This window comes from Paroedura picta, chromosome 6 (assembly GCF_049243985.1).
Source record: "Paroedura picta isolate Pp20150507F chromosome 6, Ppicta_v3.0, whole genome shotgun sequence".
Lineage (NCBI taxonomy): Eukaryota > Metazoa > Chordata > Lepidosauria > Squamata > Gekkonidae > Paroedura > Paroedura picta.
In genome coordinates this window covers 3003207-3018106 of record NC_135374.1, presented here as the reverse complement: position 1 = coordinate 3018106, position 14900 = coordinate 3003207, and the positions used below count along the sequence as shown (strand labels likewise).

The 14900-nt window shown below is 49.1% G+C and overlaps 1 long non-coding RNA gene across 1 annotated transcript; it reads right to left on the bottom strand.

The window, feature by feature from the left end:
* Window positions 1-8122: 8122 nt before the first annotated feature.
* Window positions 8123-14900, bottom strand: LOC143840586 (uncharacterized). Its single transcript, XR_013232239.1, has 4 exons — window positions 14777-14900; window positions 12370-12444; window positions 11372-12021; window positions 8123-8661 (listed from the first exon to the last, which is right to left on the bottom strand). It is a non-coding gene; the product is annotated as an uncharacterized LOC143840586 (long non-coding RNA).

Sequence of the window (14900 nt, the reverse complement as noted above, 5' to 3'; positions counted from 1 at the left end):
CCAACTCAGTTTTCTCATTTCCAAATATTTGCTCTGTGCTCTGCCATGTCCAACTGGGTGATGGTCCCTGGTTCCAAAGAAGAACGTTGCACCTCAACCAATACTTAGATTTAGTGCCCACCATTCCCAATGGCTCATGCCGGGTTACGTTAGTCTGAATAAAACCCCATTAAAAACCCCATTAAAACCCCAGACATAAAAAAACATCACAATCCAAATGAACAATGTAAAAGAGAAGAATGGGAAAAAAATATTAAAAGCCTATCCCTTCTCCCTGCCTATCCCTGCAAAGATGGGTAGGATAAGGGACCAAAATGGTAAGGACCTCACAGAAGCAGAAGAGATTTTAAAAAGGTGGCAAAATTATACAGAAGAACTATACAAGAGTGAGCTTAACATCCCTGATGACCACAATGGGGTAGTTACTGACCTGGAGCCAGACATCCTGGAATGTGAAGTCAAATGGGCCTTAGGAAGTCTGAGCAACAATAAAGCCAGTGGTGATGACAGCATTCCAGTTGAGCTATTCAAAATCATAAAAGACGATGCAGTAAAAGTGCTACACTCCATATTCCAGCAAATTTGGAAAACTCAACAATGGCCACAGGATTGGAAAATGTCAGTTTACATTCCAATCCCAAAGAAAGGCAACTACCACACCATTGCACTAATTTCTCGTGATAGCAAAGTTATGCTCAAAATCCTACAAGCTAGGCTCCAGCAATATGTGGACCGAGAACTTCCAGAAGTACAGGCAGGATTTCGAAGAGGCAGAGGAACTAGAGATCAAATTGCCAACATACGCTGGATCATGGAGAAAGCCAGAAGAATATCTACTTCTGCTTCATTGACTATGCCTTTGATTGTGTGGAGCACAACAAATTATGGCAAGTTCTTAAAGAGATGGGAATACCAGAGCATCTTATTCGTCTCTTGAGAAACTTGGATGGATGGATGGTCTTGCTGTATAAAGCGGGTTTTTCCCCGTGATGGTGATCTCACTTTCAGAATGCCGCACGCCTTCAGTCTAGTGTTGGTCTGAAGCAACAGAGCAACATTTGAGTCCAGGGGCACCTTTAAGAACAACAAAGTTTAATTCTGGGGATGTACATGCACTGCCCCTTCCCTTGTATTGCCAAAAGAGCATAAAGATCTTCAAGAACAACTTCTGCTCAGGATCCCTGGCCTTGGAAGAAGAGTTAGTTCTTAGATGATGCTTTTCTCTACCTGAAGGAGTCTCAAAGTGGCTTCCAATCGCCTTCCCTTTCCTCTCCCCACAACAGACACCCTGTGATGGCGGGGAGGCTGAGAGAGCCCTGAGATTACTGAAGAAGAAGAATTGGTTCTTATATGCTGCTTTTCTCTACCCGAATGAGTCCCAAAGTGGCTTCCAATTGCCTTCCCTTTCCTCTCCCCACCACAGACACCCTGCTTCATATTCCTTTCCATTTTGTCTAACTATAGCCCCTCCCTTATCTGGCTCCTTGATCGTGATGGTCTGATCCTGTGCCAATTTCTTTAATGCCATCTTTTCATGTTCGTTTAAATTAGACTGAGCAGGTTTGTTGTCAATTATCAAATGGTTCAGCCCTGGAGTTCTAATGAACCTAAAAATATTTAACCTCACGTCTGCAGGGTCATATCTAGGAGTAGGTACAAAAGACAAATCTTAATTTAGACTTGCAATTCATCCTTATCCATTGTTCCTCTTAACATCTGTGAAGCAGTCTGGGGGGTGGAACGTGTCTGGGGTGTCCAAGTTGGAATAGAAGAAGATGAAGATGAAGATGAAGATGAAGAAGATGAAGAAGAAGAAGAAGAGTTGGTTCTTATATGCTGCTTTTCCCTACCCGAAGGAGGCTCAAAGTGGCTTCCAGTCGCCTTCCCATTCCTCTCCCCACAACAGACACCCTGTGGGGTGGGTGAGGCTGAGAGAGCCCTGATATCACTGCCCGGTCAGAACAGTTTTATCAGTGCCGTGGCGAGCCCAAGGTCACCCAGCTGGCTGCATGTGGGGGAGGGCAGTATTGAACCCGGCATGCCAGATTAGAAGTCCGCACTCCTAACCACTACACCAAACTGGCCCTACCCCTTATAGCTCCCGCCTTCCATTCCTGAATGCTAGCCACTTTGCTCTCAGACACGCCTCACTGCTGGAGCCAGCAGAAGGTCAGGGGAGAGGGCCCTGGGCAAAGGGTGGGGGTGGAGGGGGCAACCTGCTAACGAGCTCCGTCCCATCCCATCCTGCCCTGCTAACTAGCTCTGTCCCGGGCCTTCTGATGAGCTGGCCAGCCCCTGCCCGTGCCACTTGATCAGGCTGTGAGCTGCCAGATGATACCAAGTGATACCAAGTGCGAGCTACCAAGTGATAAAAGTGGCATGGGCAGGGGGCCATTTGGGGGGGGAGCTTTGAAGCTAGTATTCAGATAAAATCCTGTTGGAGGGATTAACAACTAGAATCTCCACCTTGTTCTGGATGGTGACTTTGTTTTCTCTTGAAAATGTTTTGTCCCTTTTTTGGGATGATATTCCTCTTACGGATGAGTCTTCTTCCAAAAAATGTGACAAGAAGTCTGATACAGAGTCTGTATGTCTCCTCTTCTCCACTGCTGTTATAATCTGTGCTAGAAAACCTGGAAATATCTCCTAAAATGCCTATAGATTCAGCCAATGAAACTTGCCATGTAGATTATCTTGGTGTTTTCAAACGCCAGGGATAGACCTTATTGTTGCTACAGTTCATTTTATCATGTAAAACCCGCTTGTCTGTAATTCCTCTTTCAATTGTTTTTATCCTAACTTTGTAGCTTTGGTTCAAAGCTGCCAACGATTTCAGACTCCCACATGTCTGCTATTTCGTAATCGTAGATTTAATTTCAATAACGTGTTGATCAGATGTCTCAGTAATGACGACTGTAAGGTCTAATTCGCATATGTTTATCATTGGGATGAATTTTTTAAAATTTCCCCCAGTAGGTCTGGACCTTCATCTCTCACTACCTCAGTTTGATTCAGTTCTTCAAACACCTGTCCTAAAAATAACACCTCAAATGTGAAGACTGACAAATCTCATTAACACAGTAAAGAACAAAACAGTCCTTTGTTCTTCTGCTTTGTCGATGCTAAAAAGGCTTTCGACAGAATAGACTGGGGTTTTTTTTTAATGAAGTTGTTTCAATTGTGAATTGTGAGTGTCCTGCAGAGTGCGATGGGTAGGACTAGATGACCCAAGAGGTCCCTTCCGACTCTAAGATTCCACAGTTCTATGAATTAAGTTTTTTCCACTGTTAAATTTTGTATATTATTTTGTATATTTTGTATATTATTTTTGCAGCAGCTGAGTGAAGCTTATCTACTAGTCTTCGAAAACACAAATGTATTGTGTCTTATTTTTTTATTATTCACACAGGTCAGTTGTGGATTTCTTTACTATTTGTCACTTTGTCCAATAAAAAAATAATTATCATGCCAAAAATTGTGTCTCTTGCTTTGTTGTTTTAGGCCTAGATTTGTGGTGGAGTGGAGATACAAGATGGACAGATCAAGAGAAGAATAATTGTTTGATCTGTATCATTTGGGTTTGCTATATGGGACTGGTTTATTTATTTATTTTGTGTGGGTGCATGCATGCATGCGCACACCCAGAGGAAACCGGGTGGATCGTTCAAGGCAGCCTGCCTGCCCTGGGGGGTTGCCAGCGGGGAAGCTGTGTGGCAGCCATATTCCTACTTTGCACATCAAAGTTTTTATTTTTGTTTTTGTGTTTTATGTTCTCGCTGGAACAGACCTACCGGGTGTATCCAAACTCTATGACGCCACGGTGTAATACAGGCTTCTGCTCAACCCAAGACATTCGCAGAATGCTACTTTTAAACTGGTGTAAATCAGGAAGGAAGAGAAAAACAAATCATTACCTATAATTGTCATGTTGCCCATTCTCTTTGATGACTATTCCCAGGTTTACATTATCTTAGATAATCGTTCTGCAGAACGTAGCTATATAATTGATTACATAATCAGTACAAAAACTGATTAAAATGGTGCCCCAGATTTCATCAGGCAGCCTTTTTTTTGTTTTGTTATAATTACTAATTATTTTGTGATGCAGGTACTTATACATGCAGTCTAGCAGGCACCACTTTGGAAAACAGCCTCTTACATGTCAGGCAGGTGGGTGGGTGGGTGGGATGGCTCCTTTCGTCTCTCCCAGGGAGGGGCAAGGCGGCTCCTATGCTGGCACTTGCTTAAAACTGTCACATGAAGTACTAGTAAAGCTTAAGTGGGTGACTTAACTCTGAACTCTGTAAGTAAAAATGAAAGTGGTTCTTGGACTGGCCCAGCAGAAGAGAGATGTGGATGATCAAGAGATTCGGCTGTATCAAGCGGAGTATCGTGTCCAGATCACAAGGGATGATGGTACCACTTTACTCTGCTCTGGTTCGGCCTCATTTGGAGTCCTGAGTTCAGTTTTGGGCACCCCAGTGGAAGAGGGATGTAGACAAACTGGAGCGTGTCCAGAGGAGGGCAACAAAGATGGTGAGGGGTTTGGAGACCAAGACATAGGAGGAAAGGTTGGGGGAGCTTGGTCTGTTAAGCAAGCACAGTGGATGAGTGAGAGGGTTGTGAGTGTCCAGCATAGCGCAGGGGGGTGGTCTAGATGACTCAGGAGGTCCCTTTTAACTCTATTATTCTACGATTTTGAGAGAAGAAGAAAAGTTGGTTCTTATATGTGTTTGCTCCCCCTCCCAGTTTAGTATCATCTGTAGATTTAATTAGCACTTCCTTCATCCAAATTATTTATGAATATGTTGAACAACACAGAGCACAGGAGAGATCCCTGAGGCACTCCACTCGTCACTCCTCTCCAAGAAGACAATGAACCATTTACAGTCACCCTTTGGGTGTGATCTGTCATCCAGTTTTCGATCCACCTAAAGTAATGGGATCCATACCACATTTTACCAACTTGCCAATAAGAATATCATGAGGAACCTTGTCAAAGGCCTTACTGAAATCAAGGTAAACCATGTCCACAGCTTCCCCCTGATCTAGCAAGGTAGTAACTTACTCAGAAAAAGAAATAAGGTTAGCCTGACATGACTTGTGCTTGAGAAACCCATGTAACTCTTCGTAATCCTGTCTCACAAAGAAGCCAACTAGTTCCTTTGGACAGCCAACAACAGAGCCCAAAGGCACAGCCTGGGTTCATAAGAACGTCAGAAGAGCCCTTCAGGATCAGAACAGTGGTCCATCCAGGCCAGTATCCTGTCTCACGGAATGGTCAACCATTTCCTCTGCAGGGCAAACAACAGGGCATGGAGGACAAGGCCTTCCCTGAACCTCAGAAGAGCCCTGTTGGGTCAGAACAGGGAGGGTCCCTCCAGTCCAGCCTCTCGTCTCACCCCGGGGCCAGCCAGTTCCTCTGCAGGGCCAGCCACAGGGCAGAGAGGCCGAGACCTTCCCCTGAGAAGACCCTCAGAAGAGCACTGCTGGGTCAGGCCAGGGAGGGTCCCTCAAGTCCAGCCTCCCGTCTCACCCCGGGGCCAGCCAGTTCCTCTGCAGGGCCAGCCACAGGGCAGAGAGGCCGAGACCTTCCCCTGAGAAGAGCCCTGCTGGGTCAGGCCAGGGAGGGTCCCTCCAGTCCAGCCTCCCGTCTCACCCAGGGGCCAGCCAGTTCCTCTGCAGGGCCAGCCACAGGGCACAGAGGCCGAGGCCTTCCCCTGAGAAGACCCTCAGAAGAGCCCTGCTGGGTCAGGCCAGGGAGGGTCCCTCCAGTCCAGCCTCCCGTCTCCCCCAGGGGCCAGCCAGTTCCTCTGCAGGGCCAGCCACAGGGCAGAGAGGCCGAGGCCTTCCCCTGGGAAGACCCTCAGAAGAGCCCTGCTGGGTCAGACCAGGGAGGGTCCCTCCAGTCCAGCCTCCCGTCTCACCCAGGGGCCAGCCAGTTCCTCTGCAGGGCCAGCCACAGGGCAGAGAGGCCGAGGCCTTCCCCTGAGAAGACACTCAGAAGAGCCCTGCTGGGTCAGTCCAGGGAGGGTACCTCCAGTCCAGCCTCCCGTCTCACCCAGGGGCCAGCCAGTTCCTCTGCAGGGCCAGCCACAGGGCAGAGAGGCCGAGGCCTTCCCCTGAGAAGACCCTCAGAAGAGCCCTGTTGGGTCAGACCAGCCTCCCATCGCACACAATGGTCAACCAATTCCTCTGGAGGGTCAACAGGAGGACACAAGCAGAAGATTTCCCTGATGTTGCTCTGGGCGCTAGTTTTCCAAGCTTCACTTTGTCCCACAAAGTATCCATCTATGATCATGTCCTCCAGTCATAAATTCCAGAACTTAATTACTTAATTACTTAATTACTCCTGAAGTAACTTCCTATTTTTCCATCCCGATTCAGGTGCACATCTCCTGTGTTGCAAGTTGTGCTGCTCATGTGACCATCTTATCGGGTTCCACACACACCTGTTTGTGGTTCTCTGTACTTTTCCCTTCCTGAACCAAATTCCTTGCTGAACCCATTAAGGCCCGTAGATCGTGCCAGCTTCATCCCAGGGAGATAAGAGGTCCAGCTGTTCTGAGAAGTGATACGGATAACACACCTTGCCCGTAATTCATCCTCCCTGAGCATCTTTGCCTGTGGTGGGTGACGATGAAGAATTATTGTCTCTTGAGGGATCATTTTGCACCTGCTGGTATATCTAAGCTGCCATCTCACTAGTTTGTCAGTAATTGTTGGGAGGCCGAGACTTCCACCTTCACAAATAGAATAGGGAAAGCAGACTTGTTGAGGCAAGACTGAATCCATCTTCACAACCACTGCAGGGAAGCACAAGAACAGCTGAAGAGCCCTGCTGGAACAGAACAGTCGTCCATCTAGGCCAGCGTCCTGTCTCTGCAGGGCCAGCAACAGTGGCCAGCCAGTTCCTCTGAAAGGCCAACCACAGGGCAGAGAGGCCGAGGCCTTCCCCTGAGAAGACCCTGAGAAGACCCTCATGCTGGGTCAGGCCAATGAGGGTCCAACTAGTCCAGCATCCTATCTCAACCAGTAGCCAACCAATTCCCCTGGACAGCTGACAACATCCTTCAAGGCCTTCCTAAGTGCCTCAAAGAGCCCTGCTGGTTTAGACCAGGGAGGGTCCATCCTGCCTCAAACAGTGGCCAACAGTGGCCAATGAGTTCCTCTGCAGGGCCAACAACAGGACCAACAACAGGACATGGACGCCGAGGCCATCCCTCATTTTTCTCCAGGCATTGGTTTTCCAAGCTTTAATTTGTCCTATGAATCCATCAATGTTTATGTCCTCCAGACATAAATTCCACAAGTTAATTACTTGTTAAGTAACTTCCTCTCTCCTTCCCCGTGCATATCTCCTCTGTTGCAAGTTATCGGGTTCCACACACCCCTGTTGTGGTTCTCTGTACTTTTTCAATGACCTACTTCCTTGCTGAACACATGGAAACCTGCAGAAGGTGCCAGCTTCATTCCAGGCAGATGAGAGGTTTGGTTGTTTTTCTGAGAAGCATTACGGAGGGCGGATCCACCTCATCAGGAGACCAGCTTCCGAACCTGCGGTTTTAATTCATCTTCCATGAGCATCTTTGCCCGTGGTGGGTGACAATGAAGAATTATGGCCTCTTGAGGGATCATTTTGCACCTGCTGCTTTATCTAGGTCACCATCTCATCAGTTTGCCAAGCCGAGGCTCCTACCTTCTCCAACAAAACAGGGAAAGTGGACTTGTCCAGGCAAGGGGGAACCCATGTTCACTTCTGAAGAGCCCTGCTGGGTCAGGCCAGGGAGGGTCCCTCCAGTCCAGCCTCCCATCTCACACAATGGCCAACCCATCCTTCTGGAGGGCCAACAACATGACATAGAGGCCTTACCCTGGTAAATTCCTCAGAAGGGCCCTGCTGGATCAGCCCAGTCCTGAATTCTGTCTCACACAGGGGACAACCAGTTCCTCTGGAGAGCCAACAACAGGGCAGTGAAGCTACATGCTGAAAATGATGATGAGTCATTGCAGGATTGAGTCTGAGCACCTGGTGCTTAACTATAAAGCCTCTTGGGGGACATTGTGGCATGTGGTTGCAATGTAAGTGACACACTCACAAGCTGACATCTCCTTGCTTGTATCCTGAAAGCCTTGTTTTCTTGAACTATCGTGCTTGCCTGACCTCTGGAATTCTGAACCTCAGACTAATACAGCTAGATACCTCTCCTTCTTTGACTTTGGTTATTTGGAAGAATGGCAAAGGTCTCTGCAATCTGATACCCACATCTAGCCGAACCATTATACATGCACTTTTCCACAGCCCAGCTGCAGGGAAAAGATTGGTTTCAGACTTGTCCTTCTCACTTGCGCTCTGCCCCTTGCCCTTTAATTGAAGTTTTTGTTTATATTTCTCCCTTCCTTTAGCAGCTCAGAATAAATTTCATCAGAATTCAGTACAATTCAATATTCTGGGCCATTCCGCACGTCTTAAAGGTAGCAGAAGTCTTACCTTTGGTAAACGCTACTAATTAAACGTTCCGCATGACATTGTACACAATCTGCAACACTCCTGCAATGCTCCTGCAAAAATCGCTTCATTGTAGCGCTTTACGGGAAATCGGGAAAAGTGGATTCCCCCTAAAAAACCCGCTACACTTCTGAGCACAAGCTGCAACACATCTGAAAAAGACATATGCATTTTCAATGTAGCGCTAGAAAGAATGTCCCTGCCCCGCTCTCGCCCCTGAACTTCCGGAGAAGCAATCGCCATTTTTCCCCCCTTAGACCGGGGAAAGCAATGAATGAGCGATCCTTCTCTGGCTAAAGTCCGTCCACAGAAGTGCTTAAGAGTAAAACAAAACTCCCTACTGCAATTGTCTTTAAAGTTTCCAAGCACAATACAGCCTTCTGCTCGACACTGCCCGTAATTTCAGCCACAAATCGCGCCCTTGGGTGGGGGATTTTTTTTTTACTTGAAGAGCGTGTAAACGATTAAGCACCAGCTCCTATGCTATATTGTTACTATAGTAGAATTAAAGCCCGTTGTAGCTGATACAGTGGGCACTAGCATAGGGGGGAGGGGGGAAATAGCAAAGAGAGAGGGAGGTAGAAAGGAAGAGAGTGATTGAGAGAGAAAGATAAAGAGCATAGAAAAAGAGAAAGTAAGTAGTGTGGCTGGGCCCGGAATCTGGACAGGGGCTCCGCCCAGAAGGGCTCAGCGCTTTTATTCATATAGCCAATTGTTATGGTTATGATTATATTGAGGCAAAATATTTCGTGCAGCATGACTGATGTGAGCAAGGTACCGCTGGCCAGACTCCACCAAACTCAGCTGGCAGGAGTGAAAACCTGCTGAGAACATGCTGCTTTGTTCTCCATCTGCCCCTCTACCCACCCCGTCTCCCCAAGGACCAATGCCCCCTCCCCAGCAAGGAACTTCCGGCCGCCAATTCCCCCCTCCAAGAGCTCTCTGCATGTTGCTTGCCTCAGAACAAGCTTGGACAAACAGAGCCAGCGAGAACGGGCCTGGTTCCGTTCAGGCGAGACGGTTTGGAAATGAGGACAACAGGAACTTCTCTCTATCCTTGGGTAATTTCTACTCTGATCTCACACATCGTGGAAGCTAAGCAAGGTATTTTTTTTTGTGTGTGTGGGGTGGGGAGAATAAATATATACAGCTTTAACAGCATCAAATGCATCATCTAACTTCCCTACCAGGTAAAGTGGCAATATTTATGATATTCCTCTGGAATAAAAAAGTTACGACTGCCTTCCTGGGGAGGTGTGTCAGCCCCATTTGCAAGCCACAAGCGGGCCTGTTCTTCTTGGGGCCGCGCCCCTCCCCGGCCTGCGCCCCACCCCGTGCAGTTGAGAACCTGGAACGGGAGCAGGCTCCAAGAACAACAAGAGATGTGCCGACAACCCACAGCGCAGCCTGGCAGAGCAGAGAGGGGGGCCCATTACGCAACGGTACACCTGCACACAACTGCACACCCCGCCTCGTAACTGGCAAGCCCCGGAGGGGACCCGGTCTGGCAACGGGAGCTGGGCTTGGGAGGGAAGCGTTTCTCCTCCTTTCCATCCAGCCCCATTCGCTCAAGAATTTGTGGAATACCTAGGGGTCCTCAGGCAAGGGGGGGGGGGTCTCTCACAGGACTTCACAAGAGACAGGGAGTCTGCTCCCTCGGATAGCAGAAGGTGATTGGACAAATCTGTGCCCCAGACCGGATGGCCCAATCTCATTGGATGATCCAAGCTAAGCAGGGTTGGCCCTGGTGAGGACTTGGATGGGAGACCACCAAGGAAACTGAGGGTCGCTATGCCGAGGGAGGCAAGGGCAAAATGCCCCTGAACGTCTCTTGCCTTGGAAACCCCCGGAGCCTGGACTGGAGGGACCCTCCCTGGTCTGACCCAGCCGGGCTCTTCGGGGGTTCATAATAATGGGGTTGTAACACTCAGAAGAAAGTGAAGAGATGGGACTATATCTAAATAGGTATAGGGAAGCACGCCTGGCCTCGACCAGGGCCAGGACCTTTTCGTTCCTGGCCCCCACCTGGTGGAATGAGCTCCCGGGAGAGCTGCGGGCCCTGCGGGATCTTCCAACGTTCCGCAGGGCCAGCAAGACGGACCTCTTCCGCCAGGTTTACGGTTGAGGCCGGGGCTGATAATAGATCTATGCCCCCCCGGGGGACTCGGGTTCTGGACCCGAAGCAAAACATCATCAGGACCTCCTCTCCACCTTCTAGTAGTGGGAGGGAGGGGGGGGGAAGTTGAGCTTCTGTTCTTGGCACGCCGGTAATATTGGCAACGTTATTATTGTTTTAATGGGGTTTTAATGGGGATTTGTGATATTGTTACCCGCCACGAGCCGCAAGGGAGTGGTGGGCTATCAATATAATAATAATAATAATAATAATAATAATAATAATAATAATAATAATAATAATAATAATAATAATAATAATAATAGACCAGGATCGTGACAACTACTGGCAGGAGCACCAACGTCACGATTGACAGTGAGAACATTGAATGTATTGATGATTTCGTCTTTTTTGGGGCTCAAAGTGGGGGATGCGGCCGTGAAATCAGACGGCGAATAACACTGGGCCGGAAGGCAATGTTGGGCATGAACCGAATATGGAAAAGCAAAGATATCAGCCTTAATACAAAGTGCCGGCTAGTCAAGGCCATTGTCTTCCCCACAACAAGCTATGGGTGCAAAAGCTGGACCCTTCAGAAGGAAGACAGGAGGAGAATAGATGCTTGCTGTTGGAGACGAATGCTGCGAATCCCACGGACAGCCAAAGTTACCAAGAAGACAGTTTTATCGAGGAGCAAACCAACTCTGTCATTAGAAGGGAAGATATTACGGCTGAAGCTCACTTACTTTGGACACCTCATGAGATCAAACTCGCTAGAGAAATCATTAATGCTCGGCGTGGTCAGTGGCAAAAGAAAACGTGGTCGCCAAAGGATCCGCTGGCTTGACATGATCAAAGCCGATACCAGGATGACCAGAAACCAACTAAAAGAAGCAGTCAGAGACAGAAATGTATGGTGAAAACTTTCCTATAGAATCGCTGAGGGTCGGACGTGACTGAACGGATAATATCATCATCATCATCAACACTCAGGCATTTTATCCAGTTTCAGAGGGGAGCTCTGTCAATCTGCAGCGGAACAGGTGGATTCCCCTCCCACAACACCTTGGAGACCAGCAGGAGTTTCAGGACATGGGCTTTCAAGAGTGAGCACTCAGAAAGATGACCAAGGGAGGTCCACCCCTTGGAACCTTGAAGCTGAGCTGGTGGATCTCTGCCAGGCTACTGGACTCAAAATGAGCTGTCCCCTTGCATCTACTGGTTGTAAGTCCTGCCCTGATAAAGGATACATCCATCTTTGTGTCAACGTGGCACTTTCAGATATTCCAATCCAGCGTGGTCAGATTAGGATCTGGGATGCCCTGGGTCGAACCTCCACTGCCACGGAAGCTTCCTGGGTAATCCCAGTCACACCTTGGTCAACCCCACAAGGCTGCTGTGAGGATAAAGGGGTGGTAAAAAAGCACGTAAAGGAAGCAACATCAATAAATTCATTAGAGATGTCGGGGGCTGAAATTAGCAACTTCTGTGTGTCAAAGAGATGCTCTTCCACAGAGCCACAGTCTCCCTCCAGGACGTGAAGCTGCCTCCCATGGCCTCAGACCTCGGTTCATGAAGGTCAGTGTGGTTGGTCTACTCAGACTGGCAGCTGCTCTCAAGAGTCTCAGGCAAGGATCTCAAACAGAGGCAGGGCCTTTTCGGCATTGGCTCCTTCCTGCCTGGTGGAAGGAGCTGCCAAGTAGAGATCCAGGCCCTGAGAGAACTAGCAAAGCATTCACATCACCTTCTGCCCCTGCCCTGCTTCCTCCTCTTCCTCCGCAGAGATCTACAGCCAGCCCGCGGATCCCATCGATTCCTCCTGCGAATACAACGGGGCGACGTATCAACATGGAGACATGTTTACAGCCAGCGAACTCTTCCCTTCCAAGCTGCCAAACCAATGCAAACAATGCAGCTGCTCGGTAGGTGGCACAGCGCAGTTCGGGGCTGGGGTTCCCGCTTGGAGTGACACACCTGAAGCTGCCTTAAATTGGTCAGTGTTGTCTATTTAAGAGTGGCAGCAGCTCTCCAGAGTCTCAGGTCAAGGTCTCTCCCATCCCCTCCCGCCTGGCCCTTTCAACTGGAGCTACCAGGGATTGAACCTGGGACCTTCTGCATGCCAAGGTCTGCCACTGAGCCCCAGCCTCTCTCCATGGTTCTCCAGGGTCTCAGGCCAAGGTCTTTCCCATCCCCTCCCGCCTGGCCCTTTCAACTGGAGCTACCAGGGATTGAACCTGGGACCTTCTGTAGACCAAGAAGAAGGTCTGCCACTGAGCCCAGCCTCTCTCCATGGTTCTCCAGGGTCTCAGGTCAAGGTCTCTCCCATCCCCTCCCGCCTGGCCCTTTCAACTGGAGCTACCAGGGATTGAACCTGGGACCTTCTGCATGCCAAGAAGGTCTGCCACTGAGCCCAGCCTCTCTCCATGGTTCTCCAGGGTCTCAGGCCAAGGTCTTTCCCATCCCCTCCCGCCTGGCCCTTTCAACTGGAGCTACCAGGGATTGAACCTGGGACCTTCTGTAGGCCAAGAAGAAGGTCTGCCACTGAGCCCAGCCTCTCTCCATGGTTCTCCAGGGTCTCAGGCCAAGATCTCTCCCATCCCCTCCTACCTGGTCCCTTTAACTGGAGATGCTGGGGTTGTCTGGGGACCTTCTGCATGCCAAACAGAGGCTCTGCCACTGACCCACAGCCCCTCCACACAAGCCCATGTCTTCGGCAGTCTGTCAGAAGCATGGCAAAGGTCCATCTACCCAGTATCCTGTTTCCAACAACCATCAACCAGATGCCTCTGGCAACCCCACAAAGGGCATGAGGGCAACCAATCTCCCTTTGTCCTGAACGTCTCCCTATAATTGGGTCTTCAGTTGTATACCCCCTCTGGATATGGAAGCTCTACTTTTTAGCACCAAAAGACTTTGATTCATTATTCCTCCACAACTGGCCGAAGACCAGAACCGTATCATGTAATGATGAGTCCCATAAACCAAAAACGTCTCTCAAAAAGAAATAATTTGGACCATAATCAGATCTTGCAGCCATGAGTTCCAAAGGACAACGATGCATTCCGTAAAGAAGAACTTTGTTCCCGTCACTCCTGCCAGATGGCCTTGAAGCATTGGTGGTGTTTTGTGTGTGTGTGTGTGTGTGTGTGTGTGCGCGACAGGGGCATTTCTCACTGCACAGGGAACTATTTTCTAGTTGTGATTAAGAGAAGGTTGGTTTTGTTGGCAGAATGCGAGAAAGTGCAGCGCAAGGCTGCTTAAAACTGCTAGACCAGTTCCACAGACTGAGAGATAAACCCGCTTCCGATGCCAAACCCCCACGTATGAAAAATTTTGTTGGGGGACTTAGATTAATGCTTTTAACCTCTTCTGAATGTTGTTACCCATCCTGAGCAATACGGGAAGGGCGGGCTAAAAAATAATTCTTTACTATTATTACTATTATTATGAAAAGAACAAAATCGTTTCATTGTGAAGAGAAAGAGGGGAGGGAGAGAGAGAGACAGACTTAACTAGGTGTTCTGATTGTGGTCCGTAGTCAGTCTGTTCAACTGCTGTTCTGGAGGCAAGCAGGGAGGAAGTACTCTCAAAAGAGCAGGAAGTCTCCTATTGGGCCAATCAGGACCCAGGAGGAGATAACTGGAAACCTACCAGGATGTTCCCAATCTAACTGTGCTAATGATACCTCTCCTCTGATGCCCCCCGGCCGGACCTTCTTAACACGCTGCTGGATCAGGCACACTACAAACCTGCATTTTTCAACAATTTTAACAAGGAGGCAGCCGGATGCAGATTCAAAATGCCCGTCGGGCTTAGCATGGACACCCCTCTAAAGACTCGACACAAATTCCTCTGAATGTGCAATTTTGGCAGGATTGGAACGGAAGCCAGAGTTTAGGAGATGCGGCAGCTGCAACAAAGCAAGGGATCGCTTATACCAGGTGTAGTCAAACTGCGGCCCTCCAGATGTCCATGGACTACAATTCCCAGGAGCCCCTGCCAGCGAATGCATCCATGGACATCTGGAGGGCTGCAGTTTGACTACCCCTGGCTCACACCTCCTGAGGCTGCCCGGCTGGTACATCCCGAGGGCCTTTCCCTCCAGACCGGGATACTCCTCCTGGATCCATGCGCTGCGCTGCAGTACACACCTGGCCGATTGTGCAACGCCGGGCAGGAGAAGACCTGGATGCTTGCTTTAATGTTGCTGGCAGCCCCCCGGTCGTCTTTCGGGTTTCTTGGATCCTTTCAACCAGGCACTTCCAGAGCGTGCCA